Below are 25,758 nucleotides of genomic sequence, written 5' to 3'. Positions count from 1 at the left end.
CCTCCCCTGCTTGCACTCTGTCTCTCTCTCTCTCTCAAAAATAAATAATAAACATTAAAAAAAATTTTTTTTAAGTAGCCATTTTGGGGTTGCCTGAGTGGCTCAGTCGGTTGAGCATCTGACACTTGATTTCAGTTCGGTTCGTGGTCCCAGGGTCATGGGATCAAGCCCCTCATCAGGCTCCACACTAAGCATAGAGCCTGCTTTAGATTCTCTCTCTCTCTCCTCTGCCCCTCTCCCCTGCCCATGCTCTCTCTCTAAAATTTAAGAAAAAAACAAAAGTAACCACTTTGTTAAAAGGGGAGGTAGGTCCTAAAATACATAATATTTTAAAATTACTAAAATGAGGAAATTTTTTCATAAAATAGATATGAAAAACTTTTCAACTTCATTCATATTAAGAGAAAGGCATATTAAAACCCGCTGTTACACAAATTTCTATAGGTCAGACTGGCAAAAATGTGAACAGTGTTGATGATGCTTGTGGGAGAAACAGATAAGAAACAAACTTAAATCACAATGTTAGATGTTGATAGGTGCTAGGAAGAAAATTAAAGTAGAAAAAAGAGAGCAACAGTGTTGCTATTTTCTATAGATTGGTCAAGACAGCGTCTGAAAAGGAGACATTTGGGCAGACATTGGAATGAAGTGAAGAAGTGGACCTTCCAGGATCGACAGAAATATGCAATTTCAAAAGCTCAGAAATGGGAACAGGTTTGCAAAGTTTGAGGAATTGGAAGAAAGCCAGGGCGGCTGAAGCACAGTGAGCAAGGAGGAGAGTGATGGACAAAGAAGTTGCAGGGGTAGCCAGGGGTCAGACTGGGTCAGGCTCTGTAGACTATGGTAAAAACTTTCTGTTTCACTCTGTGAGCCGAGGTCATTTGGGGGTTGAGATCAGGAAAGTGATATTATAGGACTGAAGTTTTGTTTTGTTTGGTTTTTTTTTAATTTTTTTTTTTAACATTTATTTATTTTTGAGACAGAGAGAGACAGCATGAACGGGGGAGGGGCAGAGAGAGAGGGAGACACAGAATCGGAAGCAGGCTCCAGGCTCTGAGCCATCAGCCCAGAGCCCGACATGGGGCTCGAACTCACCGACCGTGAGATCGTGACCTGAGCCAAAGTCGGACGCTTAACCGACTGAGCCACCCAGGCACCCCAGGACTGAAGTTTTAAAACAATCACTGTGGTTGCTAAGGGGAGTGGGTGAAGGGTAGGAACTGGGCAACAGTGGACACAGAAACCAGTGAAAAGACTTGGTTCCTATTATGCATGTGAAACAGAACTCTTGATTCCCAAGCCCATCCCCCACTCTTACCCCACCATTCCCCATTCTTTCCCATTTCAGTAATGGCACTGCTATCCTCCAAGTTGATCACTTCTTTTCCCACATCTCTTACATCTGCTTTGATCCATAAGTTCCTCTGACGGTATCTTAAAAAAACGCCAATATCCATATGCTCTTTCCATGTACACTGTCACTCTCGGTTCCACGTATTTTCTTCTCTCATCTGGACAGCCATATCCTCTCTGCCTCTGCTTTCAACCTCCACAATCTATTCTTCACACGCAGCCAGAATGATATTTGGAATATATAAATCAGATCATGACACTTGTCAGCTTGAAACCTTAAGGGTTTCTTTTAGCATTCAGAATAATATCTGCACTCCCTATCAGTCCTTTTCATGAGCTGGTTTAAGGCTACATCTCCAATTCATTTTGTGCATATGGTGGGCAGAATTTTGGCCCCCATGATCTCCATCCCCTGGTATTATTCCTATGATTGTGTTATGTTGTAAGGTAAAGGGGAGATTACCTGAGCCTGTACAAGCAGAGGCAGAAGCAGCAGTCAGAGAAATTCAATACATGAGAAAGACTTGACTCACCTTTCTTGGCTTTGAAGATGGAGGAAGCCATGAGCCAAGGAGTGCAGGCAGTTTCTAAAAGCTGAGAGTAGCCACCCCCCCCCACCGCCCCCCAGCCAACAGCCACCAAGTTGATAGGGACCCCAGTCCTATAGTCCTACAACCGCCAGGAACTGAACTCTGCCAATAACCTGCATGGATGTGAAAGTGAATTCTCCTCCAGAACCTCCGTAGAAGAGTCCGGTTTGGCCAACACTTTGATTTCAGCCTCGTGAGACTCAGCAGAGAGTGTAGGAGAGACCCCCCCCAGGCTTCTAACCTACAGAAGCTAGAGCTAATAAATGGACATTGAATTTGTTGGAATTTGTCACACGGCAATAGGAAACTAATAGAATTCAACTTTCTCTCTTGCTCACCATGTTTTACACACAGGCCACATTTTTCTTCAAATGTGCTAAGCTTCTTCCTGCTGTAGGATCTTTACATTTAGATTTCCCTGCTCCTGAAATACTCTAATCATGACATCTCCTTCTCGTACTTTGGGGTGACAACTTAATCGCCACAATTTCAGTGAGTCCTTCACTATCTTAAGCAACACTTGGCCCATTTATTGTCCTATATCACTATTTTCTTCATAGTACTAGCTTAGTATGCACTTGCTATGGGGCATACACAGATCTAAGCACTTCACATGGATTCATTCATTTATTTAATTCATTTAATTCATTTAATCTCCCCAATGTAGAGGCCACATTTAGATAGACAGGCTTGAGCAATGGAAGGCAGAAAGGGCCCATGGTGACTACCTGGCTGAATACAGACAGGTCCATTAGGTAACCCACCTCAAAAGACCCATAGGCCCTAAGTGACCAATGGGCTACTTACAACCAGGCACAGTTACCAAAAAAAAGGGAGAATTCCATATGCTATCATACTTCCTCATCTTCCCCCTTTACAAACAGCCCCCACTGGGGCGCCTGGGTGCCTCAGTTGGTTAAGCATCCAACTCTTGATTTCAGTTCAGGTCACCTACCCACCAAACCATGAGATCAGCCCCGAGTCATAGCCTGCTTGGGATTCTGTCTCTCCCCCTCCCCTGCTCGTGTGTGTGGTGTGTGTGTGTGTGTGTGTGTGTGTGTGCACACGTGTGCACACACTCTCTCTCTCTCTCAAAATAAGTAAATAAATTTAGAAATTTTTTAAATAAAAATAAAATAAGTAAAATTAAAAAAAATTTAAAAAACAGCCCCACCCACTGCCTCATTGCCAACAGCGAATCCCCTGCTGTCCTGTCCACCAATCGCTTGCAGTGTTTTCAATAAACTTCCATCTCTTGTTCTGCCTCCGGTGAGTTCTTTCACCTCCTGCACCACCAGTTCCCACCCCATCATTGCCCCACATTTGAGGGCCCCTCCAAATGATTGGTAGACATCCTATTTAGACAACACACCCAATAACCCCATTAGGTTATGAAGTAGATACTATTCCTATCCCCATTTACAAATGAAGAAATGGAAACACAGAGACTGAGTAATTTGCCAAGGTCACATAGGTCGTAAATAGCAGAGCCAATATTTGAACTCAGGCAAACTAATCCCAGAGTCCACACACTTAAAACTGTATTTCCTCTACAGTATTTATCACATTCTAAAATCATCTCATTTTGGGGGCACCTGGGTAGCTCAGTCGGTTCAGTGTCCAACTCTTGATTTTGGGTCAGCTCATCTCATGGTTGTGAGATAGAGCCCCATGTTGGGCTCTGTGCTGGGCCTAGAACATGCTTGAGATTCTTTCTCTCCGTCTCTCCCTGCCTCTCTCCCGCTTACACTCACACTCTTTCTCTCCCTCTGAAAATAAATAAACATTAAAAAAAAGATAAAGTCATCTCATTTTTTGTTTACTTATTTATTGTTTCGCTTTCCTTCTACACTCCCGCCTAGCATGTAAGCATCTTAAAAGTAGAGAGCTTATTTGTCCTGTTCACATAGTACCTGCTGAAGAGTGGCAGAACATAGCACCCCAGAATAAGCGACTTATTTTGAACTGAAGGCAATTGACAGCAAGCAGATATAAGGAAAACTCTTTGGGGCGCCTGGGTAGCTCAATTGGTTAAGCATCTGACTCCATCTCAGCTCAGGTCTTGATCTCAGGGTCAAGAGTTCAAACCCCATGTTGGGCCCCTGAGCTAGCCTGCTAAAAAATACAAAACAAAAAACTCTTTGCCCTCCCCTTATTTGCATAAAAGTCAGACCTAAATTTGTAAAGGTATTTCCCCTCCTTTCTTTGCCTGGCAGGACAAAAGTTAATCATGGGAGAAAACTCTAGATCTGTATTAGCCCAGAGGAATCCATATAAAAAACTCTACTAAGTAGCCCTTACCTTCCATTAGTTCCCCCATATGTTTGCCTTTCCACAGTTTGCCACAAAATTGAAATTCAAAGCCTTTTTCCTTTGTCTTGTCACTTCTCTAAAATTTTATTTATCTTTTGTTAAGATGCTAGATAAGCCCAAGTTCTAAACATCGGTTTAAGTTGCTCATCTCTGAGTGTTCCCACATATGCACAATTCATGTGTTAATAAACTTCTGCTTGTTTTTCTCCTGTTAATCTGTCTTTTGGCATTCTAATTTATAGAGCCCCAGCCAATGAACCTAAGATATATAGAAAAAGATTTTCCTCCCCGCTCACTGCTCACCAAATATTTTGAAAAATGAATGAGTCATTATTTCCATTTTTCAGATGAGAAAAGTGATACCAGAGAAGTTAAGTAACTAATGCAAAGAGACACAGTGCATAATAGAGCCAAGATTTATACCCAGTTCTGACTAATTTCAATCCTGTGCCCTTAGCTCCTATTGCCTTCTTCATTAAAAATAATAATAATAGTGGGATGCCTGGGTGGCTCAGTTGGCTAAGCATCTGACTCTTGATTTCAGCTCAGGTCATGATCTCACAGTTTCGTGAGTTCGAGCCCAGTGTCTGGCTCTGGGTTGATGGAGTGGAGCCTGCTTGAGATTCTCCTTCTTTTTCTGCCCTTCCCCTGCTCGCACTCTCTGTCTCTCTCAAAATAAATAAATAAACTTAAAAAAAAAATAGTGATAATAATCAGTTCCCACTTTCTTAATAAATAATGTTGTCCCAGAGTATGTATACAGTTTTCTTCAACTAGCAAAATGATCCATCGTAAATGGTTTCCTGGAAAATATTTTGACATTGTGGAAGCTCATCCTTGCTGTCATCTCACTTTGTTTCGTGCTGTTTTCCCTCTGAGGAGCTTCTCTGGCACTTCTCTGTGAAGTATATTCTTGGTTGGAGAAGTCTCTCTAGTGCCGCCTCAACTGCCTCTGCCTCTGTCCTTGTGTCCCCCACACACCAATTTACTTTGCCTCTGAGGGGTTAATGTTCCCTGCCCACAAAATGTAATAACTATTTTCCTTTCCCTTTCTTCCCACGCTAGTTTCTCCCTGGTCTATAAAAGTGGCCCTTCCCACCTCTGAATACCTTAATTACAGTGTATTTTAGAGAAAACTCTCTGCCCCTCTGAAGTCTTCCCTTCCTCCAGGCAGACCTCTGGTGGCTATATTCACATTTTACTATAGATAATTATCACTGTTTGAGGTCTCGCAGCTGACCCCATTGACTCAAAACAACACAGAAAGCCAAGATTCTGACCTGCAAAACATTTCCTCAATAGCTTGACATGAAACAAAGACAATCACACTGAGGCATTTGACCCAGGCTGCACGAGTCCATGGAAGTTAATTGTTTGGTGATTTCCTGTACTTGAGGCACAAATGCTTCCTTTTTCAACAATAGACTCACTAAAGCCTCAGTCAGTGCAATGAAATTAGAGACTAAAAGGGCAGCCTATATTCAGATAACACTCAGTGGTAATTTAGGCTATGAGGTTTGCAGGATTGAAAGGCATTCAGAAAGGAACTATAGGCCCTCCCAGTATAAGGATTCTTGATTATAGTTCTGAGTATTTCTGGAGGAGCTCTGGCCCTCCTACCAAGGACCTTCATTTTATTGCATCCCTTGGAGTTCAGAGCCTCTTTCTTGCAAAAGGAGAGAAAGGTGGATGTGGGTAGTATGCAAGTATAAGCTGTTGAGGAGACCAAACTCCTAAGCATAACATAGGAGACACTTCATGAACTGGATTTTGACTACCCAAACATCTCTTTCTTCTGCCTCTACCTGACAAAGATGCTCTCCTTGACCAACCTTTATTCAGATTCCTCTAAGCTCTCTTCTCAACTAGGCTTTGACCTTGGGCTTCAGCATCCACTTTTGTTGGGCTCACATGGCCCAGTTTTAGCAAGAATCCTGCTAAGTCAGTTTAGAGGGAATCCCCTACCCCAGATATCTGATCACTGTTGATATCTGGTCAAATTCGCCACCCACCACCACCTCCCAGGTGTTACCTGATCATTCTGGCCTACTTTTAGCAAGAACCCTATTAGGTCACTTTAGCAAGATTATTCTACCCTCTTAGTAATTTTCCATCTGCTGACTGACATCCCCACCCCTCACCCCATCCTTGTCTATAAACCCCTACTTTTATGTTCTACTTTTTTAAAGTTTATTTATTTATTCTGAGACAGACAGAGAGAGAGAGAGAGAGAGAGAGAGAGAATGCATGTAAACGAGCAGGATAAGGGCAGAGAGAGAGAGGGATACTGAGAATCCCAAGCAGGATCCGTTCTGTGAGTGCAGTGTCCGACCTAGGGCTTGACCTCAAGAACCAGGAGATCATGACCTGAGCCAAAATCAAGAAGAGTTGGACGCTTAACCAACTGAGCCACCCAGGTGCCCCTCTTTCTATTCTAACTTGAGCCCAATTCTATACTAAGGTCTCTTTTCTCCTATTGTAATAGTTCCTAAGTAAAATCTGTTTTTACCAGTTTAACTACTGTCCAGCTCTTGTTTTTGTTTGACACACTCTCATAGTGATACTGTGTTCCTGTCACACTGAATTATTTATTAATTACTTCTTAGAACACTTCTAGCTTTTCCACACCTCCCTGCCTCTCCACTTGCCTAGGAATGTCTTTTTTCACTTCTCTGCCAGGTCAACTCTAGTCATTCTTCAAGACCCAGTTTACATCATTAATTAGCCGGGTCTCCTCCTTCCCATTTCTAAAATCACTACTAGCACAGCTCAAGCCCTCAAAATTTCTTGGCTGGATGACTGCCAACAATCTATATTCTCCTGGTCTCCAGTATTGCACCCCTTCAAATCTGTCTTTCATCTACCAGCCTGAGTTTATTTAAAATACTAATTTGATCAGCTTATCTCTTGCTTGAATTCTTTTTTTTAATTAAAAAAGTGATTCTTATTCTATCTTTAACAAGCGAGGTATGGGCTGAGAAATACCAGTATCACGGTTGGTATAGAAAGCTGCAGACTTTCGATTTCTCCAATGTGCTCCATCCTCCCAGTCCAGAGTATCCCAGACTCCTCTAGTGCAGACCAGGCTCTCTAAATTGGTATACCTCTGTCCTGCATGCCACCTGCTCCTCTTTCCATGAGAAAGAAGAGGAGGAGAAGGATAAGAGGGCCTAGGAGAAGCTGCAGCAGAAGAGTACAAAGAAAGGAAAGAGGAGGAGGGGGAAAGTATGTTGAGAGGAGAAAATGCTGGAGACAGAATATAGGCAAAAGCCCATTAGGAAAAGGAGCATCACACTTATTCTTTTAACTACCTCTTCTCTTCTTGACTTTCCTCTCCCTATAAAACATCCAACAGTACTGAGGATTTTCCCAGTTGCAAAGTCTTCCAAAACATACTTCTTTGCAAATATGAAGGTTCTCCTATAAACACTAACTTAGACACGGACGATCCAAATAGAAGTGAGATTTGGGGAAGTATATTCAGTTATCTAATAAATATTTTTTGAGACCATTTATGTGCCAGGCACTAAGCTAGGAAGCAGTGCTGAATAAGACAGATAAAGGCCTTTGGGAGCTTTCATTAGCATTGAGCTCATTTATACCCTCATCTTTCATAATCGGTTAAAATAAATGTCCTCTCTTAAAATCATAGCAGTGATAAAATATGAGATTAAAGTATCTATCCCAAGGTTACATACAGGTAGGTGCTTAGTATAATTGCTTTGTAATGATAAAGTGATGATACTATTAAAACTCTAAGTAGAATCAGGGTAATGTCTTGAACTTCATAAGGCAAAGGAAAAAATAAATTTTTATCAAGAATACTAGAAAGAGCTGTAAATCAAACAATGGGGGCCTTCTAGGTAGACAAATAGATGTATTTAACCTGTGAGTATGCTATCAGTGTTGTTGAAGATACTTCTTTCCTTCTTCCGATGTGTCTTTCACTTGACAGGAACCCATTGGTGTATATATTAGTATAATGCTTCTGATTTTCTGCCAACTCTGCACTCATTCCACCTGGAGGGTGACGTTGGAAAAAAAGAAATTGGGCATGGACAGGTCAGCTTCTTCTTCTTGGAATATAGCTGAAAAGAGGAGCATGTATGATCTCTCTGCTCCTCCAGGGACAGGCCCTATCCATGCTGGGGGTAGAGGAGGCGTCTTGCCAGTTTCTACACTGCCTGCAACTGCAATTCTGGATTCTGTATTAGGAAGCCCACTTGCTCAGACATCAGCCCTTCCAACCTAACCTTGATCTGTAATAAAGGTGATTTTTCTCTGCAAACAGACTATTTATTTATTTTATTTATTTGCAAACAGACTTTTTAGTGCAAATCAGGTTAGACTCTTCCTTTTGTCTCTTAGTGCTTTCATGGTTTATACCATTCTTAAACAAAACCTACCCAACAGCAACAACACAAATAAAACTAGAATTAAAGAATGAAAACCAAAACAATTCTTTTGTGCTGATAAGTGGAAACAATGTGTTTTTGCAAAGCCCTAATGAGCAGTTTGTAGATTTTAAGAACTCCTTGCTTCAGCATTCTATTATGGAAAGTTCATACAAGGAGCCAGTCTGAGCAGAGATGGGAGTTCTTTTGGACTGGAGTGTTCACCCACAATGGAAGCCATGAGAACACATCAAGTGCATCATCTAAATGACTGAAAATATGGATCTGGTCAATCCAAACAATCAGGAATTCCTTAATTACTGCATAGTTTGAGTTTTGGCACTGACACAATAACATCAAGTGATTTGTTTTTCTACTCTTAAGCAGTATTGCCTAAATAAAATGCTCTCCTATTGGCTCTTAGGGAATTAAGTTTTCAGACTGCTCTGTCCCTTGCATTTGTGCAAAACTGATTTTTTTTTTTAAGTGGGCTTTATGCCCAGCGTGGAGCCCAGTGCAGGGCTTCTACTAATGACCCTAAGATCAAGAAGTGCAGGGGCGCCTGGGTGGCTCAGTCGGTTAAGCGGCCGACTTCGGCTCAGGTCATGATCTTGCGGTCCGTGAGTTCGAGCCCCGCGTCGGGCTCTGTGGTGACAGCTCAGAGCCTGGAGCCTGTTTCAGATTCTGTGTCTCCCTCTCTCTGACCCTCCCCTGTTCATGCTCTGTCTCTCCCTGTCTCAAAAATAAATTAAAAAACGTTTAAAAAAAAAAAAGTGCATAGGGATCAAGAGTCAGACACTAACCAACTGAACTACCTAGGTGCCACTGAATTCTTTATTTCCCCACTAACTCTCTTCTTTTGTGCTCTTACTCAGTAAAGGTTACTCACCATCATCCACCCAGGTACCCAAGTCAGAAACCTGGGTATCATTTCTGGCATCATCCTGTCTCTTGCCTTCCACAGCCAATCTGAGTCAACTCTACCTCCTAATTACCTCTCAGACTGGTCTACTTCTTCTCGTTTTCACTGCCACTACCTTAGTTCAGGTCCTTTTCTTTTTTATTGGAATATATTTGACACATAATATTATATAAATGTAAGGTGTACAACATGTTTTTAATACATTTATATATTGTAATATGATTGCCGTTGTAGCAATAATTAACACCTCTATCCTACTACATGATTTTCTTTTTAGTAGCTAGAATAATGAAGTTCTAGTCTTTTGGCAAGTTTGATGATTATAAAACAATACTATTGTTTATATTCATTGCACTGTGCATTAATTATATCCCTGGGGCTTATTTACTACTTATTGTACTATTACATGATAAATAACTATGTACCCTTGAACAACGTCTGTCCTGTCCCCTCACCCCCCATCCTCTGTTAATCATTTTACTCTCTGTTTTTACATATTTGGCTTTCTAAAATTCCACATATAAGGGATATCATAGAGTACTTGTCTTTCTCTGACTTATTTCACTTAGCATAATGTGCTCAAATTCCATCAATGTTGTTGCAAATGACAAAATGTCCATATTTCGCGTGGTTGAATAATATTCCATTGTAAATGTTTATTGCATTTTCTTCATCTATACATCTATCAGTGGACATTTAAGTTGTTTCCATATCTTGGCTATTGTAAATAATGCTACAATGAACACGGTGGTTCAGACATCTCTTCGAGTTAGTGTTTTCATTTTCTTTGGATAAATACCCAGAAGTGAAATGGTAGTTCTATTTTTAATTTTTTGAGGAACCCCATACTGTTTTTCATAGTGGCTGCAGCACTTTACATTCCCACCAACAGTGCACAAGGGTTCCCCTTTCTCCACATTGTCACCAACACTTGTTATCGCTTGTCTTCTTGATTATAGCCATTCTAACAGTTGTGAGATAATATCCCAGTGTGGTTTCAAACTGTGCTTCCCTGATTATTAGTGATGCTGAGTGTCTTTTCCTGTACCTGTTGGACATTTGGATGACTTATTTGGAAAAATGTCCATTTAGTTCTTCTACCCATTAAAAAAATATTTTTTAATGTTTATTTATCTTTGAGAGAGAGAGAGAGCACAAAACAGAGTGTGAGTGGGGGAGGGGCAGAGAGACAGGGAGACAGAATCTAAAGCAGGCTCTAGGCTCCAAGCTGCCAGCACAGAGCCTGACGCAGGGCTTGAACCCACAAACTACGAGATCATGACCCGAGCGAAGTCAGATGCTTAACCGACAGAGCCACCCAGGCACCCCTCTTCTACCCATTTTTTAATTGGGTTGTCTTTTTGTTACTAGGTTGTCTGAGTTCTTTATGTATTTTGGACATTAACTGCTTATCCATTATACGGCTTACAAAAATTTTCTCACATTCTTTAGGTTGCCTTTTCATTTTGTTAATTGTTTCTTTTGCTATACAAAAGAAGCTAGCCCCATTTGTTGACTGTTGCTTTTTGCTTTTTGTGCTTTTGGTGTCATATCCAAAAAATCATTGCCAAAAGCAATGTCAAGGAGGTTCTTCCCTACATTTTCTGCTAGGAGTTTTATAGTATCTGGTCTTATGTTTCAGTCCTTGATTCATTTTGAGTTAATTTTGTGAGTGCTGTGAACTACGGTTCCAATTTCATTGCTGTGTATATGCTTATCTAGTTTTCCCTACACCATTTGTTGAAGGAACTATCTTTTCCTCATTGGCTACCTTGTTAAATATTAGTTGACCCGATAAGCAAGGGTTTAATTCTGGGCTCTCTATTCTGTTCCATTGGGCTATGTGTCCATTTTTGTGCCAGGACCATACTGTTTTTATTACTGTACCTTCATCGTAGAGTTTAAAACCAAGAAGTGTGATACGTCCAGCTTTGTTCTTTTTCCTCAGGATTGCTTTGGCTATTCTGGGTCTTTTGTGGTTTCATACACATTTTAGGATTTTTTTTTCTTCATTTCTATGAAGAATGCCATTGGTATTTTGATGGCGATTGTGTTGAATCTACAGATTGTTTGGAGTCCTTTATATTTCTTACTTAGCATGATAGAAACTGCATGTTGTTTCCTGGAAAATTTATTCTCCCCTTTATTTATGGTAAGGTAGTAAGCCCCTGTGTTTCAACTGGGCACATGGCCTCACAGAATAAGAACTGCATTTCTTAGTTATCCTTGCATTAGGCAATGGTCAAGTGTCTACATTCTGCCTAATGGGATATGCGCTGATATCATGTGGAAATTCCAGGTCATACACTTAATTTTTCTGTATCTCAGGTTGTAATGCATATGTGGTAAAGGTGAACCATATCTAACTCGTAGAGATGAGGGCAACAACTGAGAATGCATGGCGTGGAACTGCTGCTCAACCAGCTCTGGATTGCTTATGCCCAGACTAAGTGAGTAAAAAACTTTAATATCATGCACACTGCTTTTGGGGCACCTGGGTAGCATCTGACTCTTGATTTTTGGCTCAGGTCATGATTCCAGAGTTGTGAGATTGAGCCCTGCATGGGGCTCTAAGCATGGAGCCTGCTTAAGATTCTCTCTCTCAAAAAGAAAGGAAAAAAAAAAAAAAAAAGATTCTCCCTGTCCCTCTGCCCTTCCCCCACTGGCACTCACTCATGTGCACACGTGCTCTCTCTCTCTCCCAAAATAAATAAATAAACAAATAAATAAATAAGCAAATAAGTAAATAGAATCATGCATACTGCTTTTATTTGGGTTTCTATTACAGTAACCATATCTATAGAGTAATACCTTAGATTAACACAACCTTTTGATTAGTCTTTCTGTCCCCACTTTTAACTTCTCTTCAATCTGTTTTCTTCATTAAAGTTGGAGTAATCATTGTAGAATTCACATTTGATCAGATTATTCCCTTTCCTCCACTTTCCATGCCATTCTTTCAGTGTGTACTTTATAGTCCTCAGCCTAGCATACCAAACCCTTCATGAACCAGCCTCTGCTTTATCTCTCCAGCCTCACTTCTTATCATTCCCTACCTTGTATGCCAAGCTCAAATCACATAGAAACATTTGCAGTTTCATAGAATAAGCGAAGCTTTCATACCTCAGTGCATAGACATACTGTTTATTCTCCCTGGAACACTTATTCCACATACTCACTAGTTTCTCTGTCTGGCTAGTTTCTCCTTGCCCTTTAGGATCAGGTCACCTCTTCCTGGAAGCCTTTCTTGCCCACCCAAGAATTGGGTATGGTCCTCTCTTATGTATTCCTAAAGTATTCTGTGCATACTTTTGTCAAAGAATTTCCTGTTTACTTGTCTGCTTCCCTCCCCACCACTCCCCTATCAACTTCCTGGAGAGCAAGGGTTATTTTCTCATTAACAGTGTATCACTATGCCCAGGCACAAACCTTGGCACAGAGCAGCACTCAAAAGATACTTATTCAGTGAGCGAATAGGTCAATGAACGAATGGAACCATGGAGTCATGAAAATAATATTTGAATGGAATATAGAAACCTGAGTTTTGTACCTCGTTATGACACTTCTTGGATGGTTTTAGTTGAAATCATTTCATTCCACTTCAGCTGAGCCAGATAAATTCTCAGGTTCCTTCCAGGTCTATGATTTACAAACACATTATATAGGGAAAAGTAACAGTATGCAAATGTATAGAGCTGACAACCATAACCAGCTGCCTAAATTATTCTTGTAATAAAAAATGTACTTTGAAGAAACATGCCAAATAAAAGCCAACTTTTATAGCCATATTTAAGTGCTTTCCACTTATAGATTTTAAGCTATTTTTGTAGAATCAATTATTTTCATGAAATCTTTTTTAAAAATTTTTTTTAACGTTTATTTATTTTTGAGACAGAGAGAGACAGAGCATGAACGGGGGAGGGGCAGAGAGAGAGGGAGACACAGAATCGGAAGCAGGCTCCAGGATCTGAGCCATCAGCCCAGAGCCCGTTGTGGGGCTCGAACTCACAGACTGTGAGATTGTGACCTGAGCTGAAGTCGGACGCTTAACCAACTGAGCCACCCAGGTGCCCCTCATGGAATCTTTCAAAAATATCTGTCATAATCTCTGTTTGAGAAGTAGAGAATATTACATTTACTGATACTAGGGGGTGGCTGTCTAGCTCAATTGGAAGAGCATGTGACCCGTGATCTCGAGATCATGAGTTGGAACCCATTGTTGGATGTAGAGATTACTTAAACAAGTAAATCTTAAAAAAAATAAATCCAGTGATATTAGGTAATTTATTAAAAAGCCCGCAGCAGTGACAGAAGCAAAGTCAGAATCTGATTCAGAATTGTCTTGATAGGATACCCACCTATTGTAAAACAAACTAGTATTATTCTGAAGCTAAACCAGTAAAGAAAGCAATGAACTTTAAAACAAATTGCAGGTAGGTGAAAATAGCAAATACCAGAACTAAGGTTTGAGATAACATTCTATTTTTTGAATCATATAATTATGGGGTTTGGCAGCATTTTTAAGGGGGGGTTATCATTTACTTTTCCCCTACCATTAAGCAAAGCTACTCCTAGTAGTGCCCAAACAGAGCAAGTTATGCAATTCTTTAAAATGTTTTGAAAAAGACTATTCTACAACTCTTTTTCATACTTGTCCCAGCGTCACATGATGCTGATAACAAAGAATTTTTATTTGCCTTAACACTCATCTAGTTTCATCACTTGTGTTCTATAGCGGAAGAAAATGAGGCCCCAAATGGCTATAATGTGGTCAAAGTCACATAGTAAGATTATGGCAGAACAGGAACTAATCTCCAGTCTTTCTGATTTCCAGCCCCCTGCTCCAACTGCATCAAGTGTGGCTGTGACTTTCAGCACCTTCCCCATTTCACTCTCTGTGTCTCTTGGTAAAATTTTAATATACTCCCTGGCTCCCCAGCTAAGGCCTATCTCTTAGTTTTCTAGTTGTGGTAGGCAGGATTCTAAGATGGCCTCCCAACTCCCTGCCTCTGGTGTACATGTTCTGTATAAGCCCACCACCCCGAAATGTGTGGGCAGGACCTATGGATACAATGAGGTAGTTGCCCCTTTTACAGGTTACATAATATGACAAATGTATGATGATGGTCACCTTTGGTTATGTAATGATAGGAAACAAACATACCAGCATCACAGGGTTATATTTAGTAAGAAAATGGAATGCTATTGGAATGTAGCTCCCTCAGTTTCTCTTATTTCTACCTCTCTGCTACATGGTTTTCTATCCGTTTCTTTCCTCCTGAGGGAGCAGATGAAAGATACCTCTCTCTCTCAATGTTATTAAAAGTGTCTCTAAGGGGTGGCTTGGTGGCTCAGTTGGTTAAGCATCTGACTCTTGATCTCAGTTCAGGTCTTGATCTCAGTGTTGTGAGTTCAAGCCCTGCGTTGAGCTCCACGCTGGGTGTGCAGCCTACTTAAAAAACAATGGTGTCTCTCATATTGCCGATTTTTCTCTCTCCTTGTAGTCATTCCCCACAACCAGCAAACCTGTAGGGTTTCCTATTCAGCATAACCTTTCTTTTTTCTTTTTTTTTAATATTTTATTTTTAAGTAATCTCTACATCCAACATGGGGTTTGAACTTACAACCTTGAGATCAAGAGTCATATGTTCCGCCCACTGAGCCAGCCAGGTGCCCCACCCCCCAGCATAACCTTTCCATGACTGCAACCCTTTTTAACTTTGGTGTTTCTTCTTCCTTTCTGTGTGTCACGTGTCAGACCTGCTTGTTCCAGATCTACCCTACTGTTCCTAAAGAACACTGGGCTGGGCTGGGCCCCGATCCAGAACAAATAACCAGCAGGTTTCAGATCCTAGCTCACTGAAGTGAAATTAGAATGACACAGTAGGGCACCACAGACATTGGTTCTGACCTGGCCCTTGATCCAACATTTCCTCTGTTTGGTTTCTTTTCTTAACCTGGCTGCTTAAACCTTCCAGTCTAGCTACAGGATAGACTCATTCTCTGAGCTTTCAACTCTTTCTTTTTTCTCTAATCAGCAGGCTGTCTTCTCCCCTCTGACATCATGCTAATTTGAGACTTTTTTTTTTCTTTTTTTCCAATTTAAGAAGAATGATGCAACGAACCCCCATGTCCCTATCACCCAGCTTCAAAAATTACCAACATAAGCCCATGTTGTATTATGATTTTGTGTGTATGTGTTTTGTTTATAACATTAAATCTACTACCTTAACCATTATTAAAAAAATTTTTTTTACCATCTTAACCATTTTTAAGTGTAAAGTTTGTCGGTGTTAAATATATTCACATCGTTGTGCAACAGACCCTTGGAACTTTCTCATCTTTTATTTTTTTTAAGTTCATTTATTTATTTTGAAAGAGAGAGAGAGCGAGAGCGAGCGAGCAGGAGCAGGGACGGGCAGAGACAGAATCCTAAGCAGGCTTCACAGTGACAGCTCAGATGCGGGGTTTGAATCCACAAACCATGAGATCATTACCTGAGCCGAAACGAAGAGTCAGACGTTCAATCGATTGAACCACCCAGGCGCCCCTGGAACTTTTTCATCTTTTAATATTGACACTCTGTATTCACTGAACATTAATCATATTGAATTATTTTTAAAGCAAATCCCAGACCTTATATCATTTCATTCATAAACACTCCAGTATGTATTTTCAAGGAATAAAGGACTCTCTTTCTCTCTTTTTTGTACGACCACAAAACCTTTATCACACTTTTTTTTAATTAAAAAAAATTTTTTAATGTTTATTTTTTAGAGAGAGAGAAAGAGAGTGCTAGCAGAGAAGGGGCAGAGAGAGAGAGAGAAAAGGAACCACAGAATTGGAGGCAGGCTCCAGGCTCTGAGCTGTCAGCACAGAGCCCAACACAGAGTTTGAACTTGTGAACCACAAGATCATGATCTGAGCCGAAGTTGGAAGCTTAACCAACTGAGCCACCCAGGTGCCCCAAAACCTTTATCACACTTAAATCAAGGTTTCAACAGGAAACAATTGACACATTCAAAATAAGATAAAGTTAGGAGGGTTTATTTAAAGGTTGTTTGTATAGGGGAACCACAAGTATGGTGCAGTAACCTAGAATAAGTGGCTAAATTGGTACTACCTACAGGGCCATAGGGATAAGGGCAGGGAGTGGTTACCAGAATCTAAGAGTCTATAGAGTTGGGCTGCTCTGGGAGAAACAAATAATTGTCCAAGAGACACAGTAAGAGGTGATCTTGTAAGGAGGGATGCAGGGGAATAATACCCTGATATGACTCTCCTCCCTCCCTGTTTGTCTTATCATCATTTCTCATTGGTCAAGTACATCTAATAGTTAAAGGCATGAGTGCTCTGCCAATATAGTCCATACAGGATCACCCTTCTGGAGCAGAGAGCAGGGTAGGGAGTGGATCTGGAGGAACAAATGGGAGCTATCCAGAAAATAATAATTCTTGGTGTGCCTGGATGGCTTAGTCAATTGAGCGACCGACTGTTGGTTTCAGCTCTGGTCATAATCTCATGGTTAGTGGGTTTGAGCCCCAAGTCTGCTTGGGATTCTCTCTCTCTCTCTCTCTCTCTCTCTGCCCCTCCCCTGCTTGGGCTGTCTCTGTCTCTCTCAAAATAAATAAATAAAACTTAAAAAAAAGAAAGAAAATAATAATTCTTAATGTCATTTAATTCCCAGCCAGTGATTGGAATTTGTTGTCTTCTCATGTCTTTTATTTTACTGTTAGTTTATTTTCTTTAACTCCCCAAATGTTCCTCCGCACAGCACATTGTATTTGGGTTGGGACGTGTGACAGTTAATTTTATGTGTCAATTTCCCTGGGCCAGATGGTGCCCAGATATTTGATCAAACAGTCTTCTGGATGTTTCTGGATGGGTTTAATGTTTAAATCAATAGACTGAGTAAAACAGATTTCCCTTCCTAACATGGGTGGGCCTCATCCTATCAGTTTAAGCCTGAATAGAACAAAAGGCTGACTTACCCTCTGAATAAGAGAGAATTCCTTCTGTTGAATGGTCTTTGACTTGGAATAGAAGTAGTTTCCTACTTTCAGACAACTCAAAATGAAATGTTGGCTCTTTTGTATCTTGAATTTGCAGCCCTTCAGAATGGAACTATACTATCAGATTTCTTGGTTCTGAGGCCTTCTGACTTAGACTGGAACTGCATCACTGGCTCTCCTGGGTCTGCAGTTTGCCAATTGTGCATCTTGGGATGTGTCAGTCTCTGTAACATATGAACCAATTCTTTATAATAAATCTCTCTCCCTCTCCCTCTCCTATTCTGTTTTTGTGGAGAATTGTGACCAATATAGTATGCTTCTTAAGTCTATTTTAGTCCATTTTTTAAAAAGTTTATTTATTTATTTAAGAAATCTCTACACCCAGCATGGGGCTCAAACCCATGACCTCAAGATGAAGAGTCACATGCCCTTCAGAGTGAGCCAGGTTGGTGTCCCTTATTCCATTTTTTAAAGACAGCTCTATTGAGATATGTGATATAATAAGAAATATATATTTGGGCTTTGTCCCTGGTTCCTAACACAGTGTTTCTAAAATCCTTGGAATTTTCTTTTTTTTTTTTTCTTTTTAAGTAGCCTTCATGCCCAGCCCAGAGTCCAATGCAGGGCTTGGACTCACAACCCTGAGATCAAGACCTGAGTCGATGTTTCGGATGCCTCGGGTGGCTCAATCGGTTAAACGTCCGACTTCAGCTCAGGTCATGAACCTCCTGAGTTTGAGCCCTGAGACAGGCTGTGTGCTGACAGCTCAGAGCCTGGAGCCTGTTTTGGATTCTGTCTCCCTCTCTCTCTGCCCCTCCCCCGCTCACTCTTTGTCTCTCTGTCTCAAAAATAAATAAACATTAAAAAAAAAATAGTTGGGGCGCCTGGGTGGTTCAGTCAGTTAAGCATCTGACTTCTGCTCAGGTCATGATCTCAAGTGGTTTGTGGATTTGAGCCCTGTGTCAGGCTCTGTGCTGAGACAGCTCAGAGCCTGGAGCCTACTTCAGATTTTGTGTCTCCCTCTCTCTCTGTCTTTTCTCCACTCGTGCTCTGTCTCTGTCTCTCAAAAATAAATAAACGTTAAAAATTAAAAAAAAAAAAAAGTCATATACTTAACTGACTGAGCCACCCGGTAGCCCTAAAATCTTCAGAATTTTCTGATAGAGGTAATAGGAGAATCTTTTGTTATTCATAAAAAGCTGCTTTCAATCAGGTCTGAGTTTATGCTAATGAGGTGACTCTGTGGGCCCCTAGATGAGTACTGCTTGGGACTTGTTTCTAGAGGAACCAACCAGGTGTGTAGAGGGTTGGAACTTTTAGGCCCACCCATAGACCTCTGGGAAGGGGAAGGGCTGGATATTGAATTTAGTTAACAACAGCCAACGATTTAATCAACCATGCCTACATAATGGGACATCCATAAAAAGCCCCACATGATGGGATTTGGAGAGCTTTTGAGTTGACAGAAACATTCATGTATTAGGAGACTAGTGCACCCTAACTCCACAAAAAACTCCTGTGACGAGACTCTTCTGGACCTTGTCCTTAGTACCTCTTCATTTAGCTGTTTATTTGTATCCTTTATAATAACTAATGATAGTAAGTAAAGTGTCTTCTTGAACTTTGTGAGCAATTCTAGCAAATTACTGAACTTGGGGAGGATGTTGTACGAACACTAAATTTATAGCTGGTTGGTTAGAAGTGCAGGTGGCAGTCTGTGATTTGCAACTGGCATCTGAGGTGGGGACTGTCTTGTGGGATTGTGCCCATAACCTGTGGGGTCTCTGCAAACTCTGGGTAGTGTCAGAATTTAAATGAACTGTAAGACACACAGCTGGTATCTGGAGAGTTGGAGAATTGGTTGGTGTGGGGGAAAAACACCATACATTTGGTGTCAGAGCATTGTGAGTAAAAACAGTTCAAGATATAGTTCACATTTCATACAACTCACGCATTTAAAGTGTATAATTTATAACTTTTAGGATACTCACAGGTTGTACAACCATGACAATTAATATTAGAACATTTTCATCATCTCCCAAAGAAGCCTTATACTCATTAGCATACTCATTATGCTTATACTCATTTCCCATTCTCCTTTTCTCTCTGCCTCTGAAAACTACTAATCTACTTTCTGTCTCCATGGATTTGGACATTTATTGACATTCATATAAATGGAATCATACAACTTGTGGCCTTTGTGTCTGGCTCCTTTCACTTAGCATAATGTTTTCAAGGCCCATCCATGTTGTAGCCTGTATCAGTACTTTATTTCTTCTTATTGCCAAATAATATTCCATTAAATGGATGCATGACATTTTATCCATTCATTGGTTGATAGGCATTTGGGTTGTTTCCATTTTTTGACTATTATGAATAATGCTGCTATAATATTCATGTGCAAGTTTTGCATAGACATAGTCTTCATTTCTCTTGGGTATATACCCAGGAATTGAATTGTTGGGGTTTCCTGGGTATCTCAGACGGTTAAGCATCTGACTCTTAATTTCAGCTCAGGTCATGATCTCATGGTTTATGAGATTGAGCTGTGTCTGGCTCTGTGCTGACAGTGCAGAGCCTTTCTGGAATTCTGTCTCCATCCCTCTATGCCCCTCCGCAGCTTGTGCTCTCTCTCTCTCTCAAAATAAATAAATAAACGGGGTCACATGGTAACTCTACGTTTAACATTTTGAGGACCTGCTGGACTGTTTTCTAAAATGGCTGAACCATTTTATATTCCCACCAGCAGTATATGAAGGTGCCAATTTCTCCATATCCTCATCAACACTTTAATATCTGCCCCCTTTTGATTCTAATCATCTTAGAGGATTGAAGTGGTATTTCACTGTGGTTTTTTTTTTTTTTAATATGAAATTTATTGTCAAATTGGTTTCCATACAACACCCAGTGCTCATCCCAACAGGTGCCCTCCTCAATGCCCATCTCCCACTTTCCCCTCCCTCCCACCCCCATTAACCCTTTATTCTCAGTTTTTAAGAGTCTCTTATGGTTTGCCTCCCTCCCTCTCTTTTTTTTTTCTCCTTCCCCTCCCCCATGGTCTTCTGTTAAGTTTCTCAGGATCCACATATGAGTGAAAACATGGTATCTGTCTTTCTCTGTATGACTTATTTCACTTAGCATAACACTCTCCAGTTCCATCCACGTTGCTACAAAAGGCCATATTTCTTTCTTTCTCATTGCCAAGTAGTATTCCATTGTGTATATAAACCACAATTTTTTTTTTTTTTTTAACGTTTATTTACTTTTGAGACAGAGAGAGACAGAGCATGAACGGGGTAGGGTCAGAGAGAGGGAGACACAGAATCCGAAACAGGCTCCAGGCTCTGAGCTGTCAGCACAGAGCCTGACGCGGGGCTCGAACCCACGGACCGTAAGATCATGACCTGAGCCAAAGTCGGCCGCTTAACCGACTGAGCCACCCAGGCGCCCCAAAACCACAATTTCTTTATCCATTCATCAGTTGATGGACATTTAGGCTCTTTCCATAATTTGGCTATTGTTGAGAGTGCTGCTATAAACATTGGGGTACAAGTACCCCTATGCCTCAGCACTCCTGTATCCCTTGGGTAAATTCCTAGCAGTGCTATTTCTGGGTCATAGGGTAGATCTATTTTTAATTTTTTCAGGAACCTCCACACTGTTTTCCAGAGTGGCTGCACCAGTTTGCATTCTGCAGTTTTGATTTGCATTTCCCTGATGTCCAATGATGTTGAACATCTTTTTATATGTGTACTGGCCATTTGCATGTTTTTTTTGGAGAAATGTCTATTGAAACTGTCCATTTTAAAACCGAATTCTCATTTTATTATTGACTTATAAGTTATTGATATTTTTAAATATAAATTTCTTTAATTTTTTTTAATGTTTATATTTGAGAGAGAGAAAGAGACAGAACGTGAGCAGGGAAGGGGCAGAAAGAGAGGGAGACACAGAATCTGAAGTAGGCTCCAGGCTCTGAGCCGTCAGTACAGAGCCCGAAGCAGGGCTCTAACTCACGAACTGTGAGATCATGACTTGAACTGTGATATCATGACCTGAGCTAAAGTCGACGCTTAACCGACTGAGCCACTCAGGTGCCCCTAGATATAAATTTCTTATTAGATAAATTATTTGCAAAAGTTTTCTCCCATTCTTTGGCTTGCTTTTTCACTTTCTTGGTTGTGTCTTTTGATGTATACAAGTTTTTAATTTTGGTGATGTCGAAGTTACCTTTTGTTGCTTGTATTTTTATTATATTTTTAATCTTTTTTTTTAAGTCCTTGTCATTTATTTGTTGAAGGAACTAGGTCATTATAACCTATATAATTTACCATATTCTTAGTTTTGCTAAGTGTAACCCTTGCGTGTTGCTGAACATGTTCCTCCATCCCCAACATTTTCTGTAAACTGATAATTAGATCTAGAGGTTTGATCAGATTTGAATTAAAATTTCCAGAAGGAATATTTCATAGGAGGTACAGTATCTATCCTAAATATCTTCTCTTTACATCATATGAGGAGGAATAAAATGGCTGGTTGACTGTGTGTGTGTGTGTGTGTGTGTGTGTGTGTGTTAAGATTGATCAGTAAGTTGTGTTCTTATCAACCTGACCCAGCCATTTAAAATTCCCCAACAGGTTCTTTTTAAAAAAATTTTTTTTTCCCAACGTTTTTTATTTTATTTTTGGGACAGAGAGAGACAGAGCATGAACGGGGGAGGGGCAGAGAGAGAGGGAGACACAGAATCGGAAATAGGCTCCAGGCTCCGAGCCATCAGCCCAGAGCCTGACGCGGGGCTCGAACTCACGGACCGCGAGATCGTGACCTGGCTGAAGTCGGACGCTTAACCGACTGTGCCACCCAGGCGCCCCCCCAACAGGTTCTTTTTAAATGACTTATCACCTATAATCTTTGGGTCAGTCCTGTCCAATAGAACTTTCTATACTGATGGAAATGTTCTATCTGCACATTGGCCAGTATGGTAGCCTCTAACCACATGTGGCTATTGAATACTTGAAATATGTCTAATACAAGTGAAAAATGAAATTTAAAATTTAGTTAATTTAAATTTAAATGGTCATATGTGGCAAGTGGTTACTGTAATAAACAGTACAAGTGTAGATTTGTCATTTCACCAGAGTCTGCATTACTTCTGCATATTAGCTCACATTTTTCTAAGAGAAGAACTTTCTTATATCAAATATGATTACCTTGAAATACAGGATTAATTGTCCCTTTTGCTAGGTATTAAGAGAGAGTGAGTAACATTAGACAAAGCAGACAGAAGTATCCATAGCCTGGACTTTGTACCCAACTCCTAGGCTTCAGTTTGGGGCTGAGGTAAATCCAAGTGGCATGCCTCAGTTCTCCTTTCCTCTAGGGCACACTCATTTGGCCTTCCTAGAACCTTCTAAGAGGGAGTCCCATTTAAATCTCACTGCATGAATCCAGTGCTGCTTCAAAAAAGTCCAAATCTTAGAAAGGGAACCACTCCCTATACCCCTCAAAATCCCCACAGAGAACACATTCTGTCTGCAGAGCCAGAACTTTATCCCTCCTGACAAAAACAAAAACAACAAAAACAAAAAACACCAAACCAAAACCTAAAAAACTTTGCCTCTCTGTACTGTGGCCTTAGAATCTTGACCTTGCTACAACCATAAGCCTTTTTAGTGCTTTATTAAAGGGGGAAAGTTAAGCTCAGTATCAGTTGGAAGGTGAAGGTAATATAATTACACAACCCCCCCTCCCCTTTTTTTCCTGCCATCTTCCTAAGTCTTCTGTTTGAAGGACTTTAGAACAGTATGTATATTTCATGAGAAAACTGCCCTGAGGCATTCTTACCTAAAAGTCACTATTTTTAGGCTACTCTGCTAAATTAGTCCTAGCCCTTGATCTGTAGTTTATTTGTAAGTACCTTCCCATTAGTGGGGAATTGGGGTTCTGAATTCCAGTAAATGGCAGGGCCACTGATACTTCCAGGGTTCACTCAGGCTTTCCAGTTCTAATAGGGTTAAACTCCATCCAGTTTTTACCACCTCATGTTAAATGAACATCTTGGTGATAATCTAGGTTTCACTTGATGCTGAAAACTGATGCTATCCAGAATTTATATGAAACTTCCTGAAATTTTCATCTAGCACTTAAACGTACTGTTTACTCCCTTATCTTTTCAGCCAGACTCTAAATTCTTTGAGGACACAGTGTCTTATTTACCATTGTCTCTCCAGGGCCTAGTGGTATTAGCTGACTAAATGAAAGCTTGTATTAGGTAAAGACTCTTCAGTTGCTAATGACAGAACACCCAACTCAAATTAGCTTATGCAAAAACCAAACCAAAACAAACCCCAGCACATTATTAGTTCACGTAACTGCAAAGTTCAAGCTTCAAGTAATGTTGTAAGGAGCTCATCTTTTTTCCATTTTTACTGTCTTCTCTGCTGTGTTTGGCTTCACTCTCAGGCAGTTCTTCTGTAGATGGGAGGCACCTGGTACAGCAAATGCAATTTTTTGTTCTGATTGGGCCCCAATGTCTTGGTTTGATTCATGTGCCTATTCCTAAACCAGTCCCAGAAGCCAGGGGAGTGCACTGCTCTGCTTGGTCAGACTTAGGCCACATGTTCATCCTTGAAACTGGTGGTGAGGGAATCAGCTCCACCTAAGTATGATGGATTGAAACTGGTGTGTGTGTGTGTGTGCAGGGATAATATGGGGAGTATGGATGCTGATAAGCTAAAGCGATTCCATTCTCACTCCCTTTGTTAGGCTCCATGCACTACCCTGGATTTGGACCCTTGTGGCACATGGGTATCTGCCCACACTGGACTTGCCTGTGACTGCCAGCTCTTCCCCAGAGGTGGGGGCCACCACTCTAGCTTGGAGTATTTCCCAGACTTTGTCTACCCAGCTTACAGCTTGGTCCTGTTTGTCCTCTTCTTGCTCTAAATGTTCCCAGCAAACTGCACAGTGCATGCAATGTCCTTTCAGACACTTTGGCAACTAGTGAGTCATATATACAAAGAACCATTCAAATGCAGAATGTGGTCAGTTCTCTAAGAGAGTAGTGAAAAGATGTTTGGAGAGCAGAGATAAAGGCATACAACATCTGGCTGGGAGCATGAGAGCAGACAAACGCTTCAGGGACTATCAAGCACCCGACAAGTTTAAGTGTAAGTTGAATGATGGTAATAACAGTGATAATAAAACAGCAGCGCGTACATATAGTACTTACTATATGCCAGGCCCTCCTCTAAGAATTTTATATGACTTAACTCAAGGAATCTGCACAATACTCTTTCAAATAGGTACAATTATTCCCCCCATTTGAGAGTCAAGTTTAAGGAACTTGCCCAAGGTCACATAGTAAGAAAGTGACAGAATATAACTGGGTCCCTATCATGCAGTGTCTTAAAGTCCAGGATACAGTGTTAGACTTGACTTATAGTTCTTTGAGTAGGTGTTTCATCCTTCCCCATGGAACCAAACTTCCTGAGAACAGGACTGAGTCTAGTTCAGCTCTGTCTTCTCTAGAATGTCTAGGTAGGCTATACATTTAAATAGAAGCTACACAAAAATCCTCTTTGAACAGACTATTTTTACTGGAACGTGCATTGTTATACAAAAATGAAGTCTTCCACAGTGGTTAGAGCACTGAACAGGAAGTTATGGATCTGACTAACTGAGGCTCTCACCCCCTGACTCGTGTGTGACTGGGCAAATGGCTCTATGCTACAGATTTTCCAAAGGTAAAAGAGAGGAAAACAAGTATCCAACATACCTCAGAGGGACACAGACAGAATAGAATAAAAAAATACACATAAATCCTTGCAATACTTAAGAGTAAAGGTACCACAAGAAACCAAGATATTTTTCTTAGTTTCACGATAACATCAGTAATCAGCAAATATGCAATAGGAGCCAAACATTCTAGACACTATGGGATCACAACAGAGTAAGACATGATTTCTGCTAGTCCTTGTTTTATAGGATTTAACAGGCAAGATCATTTTGAGTGGTAAACAGAGATTATTTAATAGAACGTCAAAATGGTAAAGTACATTAGAGTTCATATGGTCCAACATTTGTAAATAGAAAAAGAGATCCAAAAGGGGAAGTAAGTCTCAGGAAGAGTATTGTTAACAGAGAAACACTTATCTTCAAAGAAAAGGCCTGGA

This window comes from Panthera leo, chromosome C1 (genome assembly GCF_018350215.1).
Source record: "Panthera leo isolate Ple1 chromosome C1, P.leo_Ple1_pat1.1, whole genome shotgun sequence".
Classification (NCBI taxonomy): domain Eukaryota; kingdom Metazoa; phylum Chordata; class Mammalia; order Carnivora; family Felidae; genus Panthera; species Panthera leo.
The sequence above is the reverse complement of the archived record's forward strand: the minus strand, read 5'-3'. Positions refer to the sequence as shown.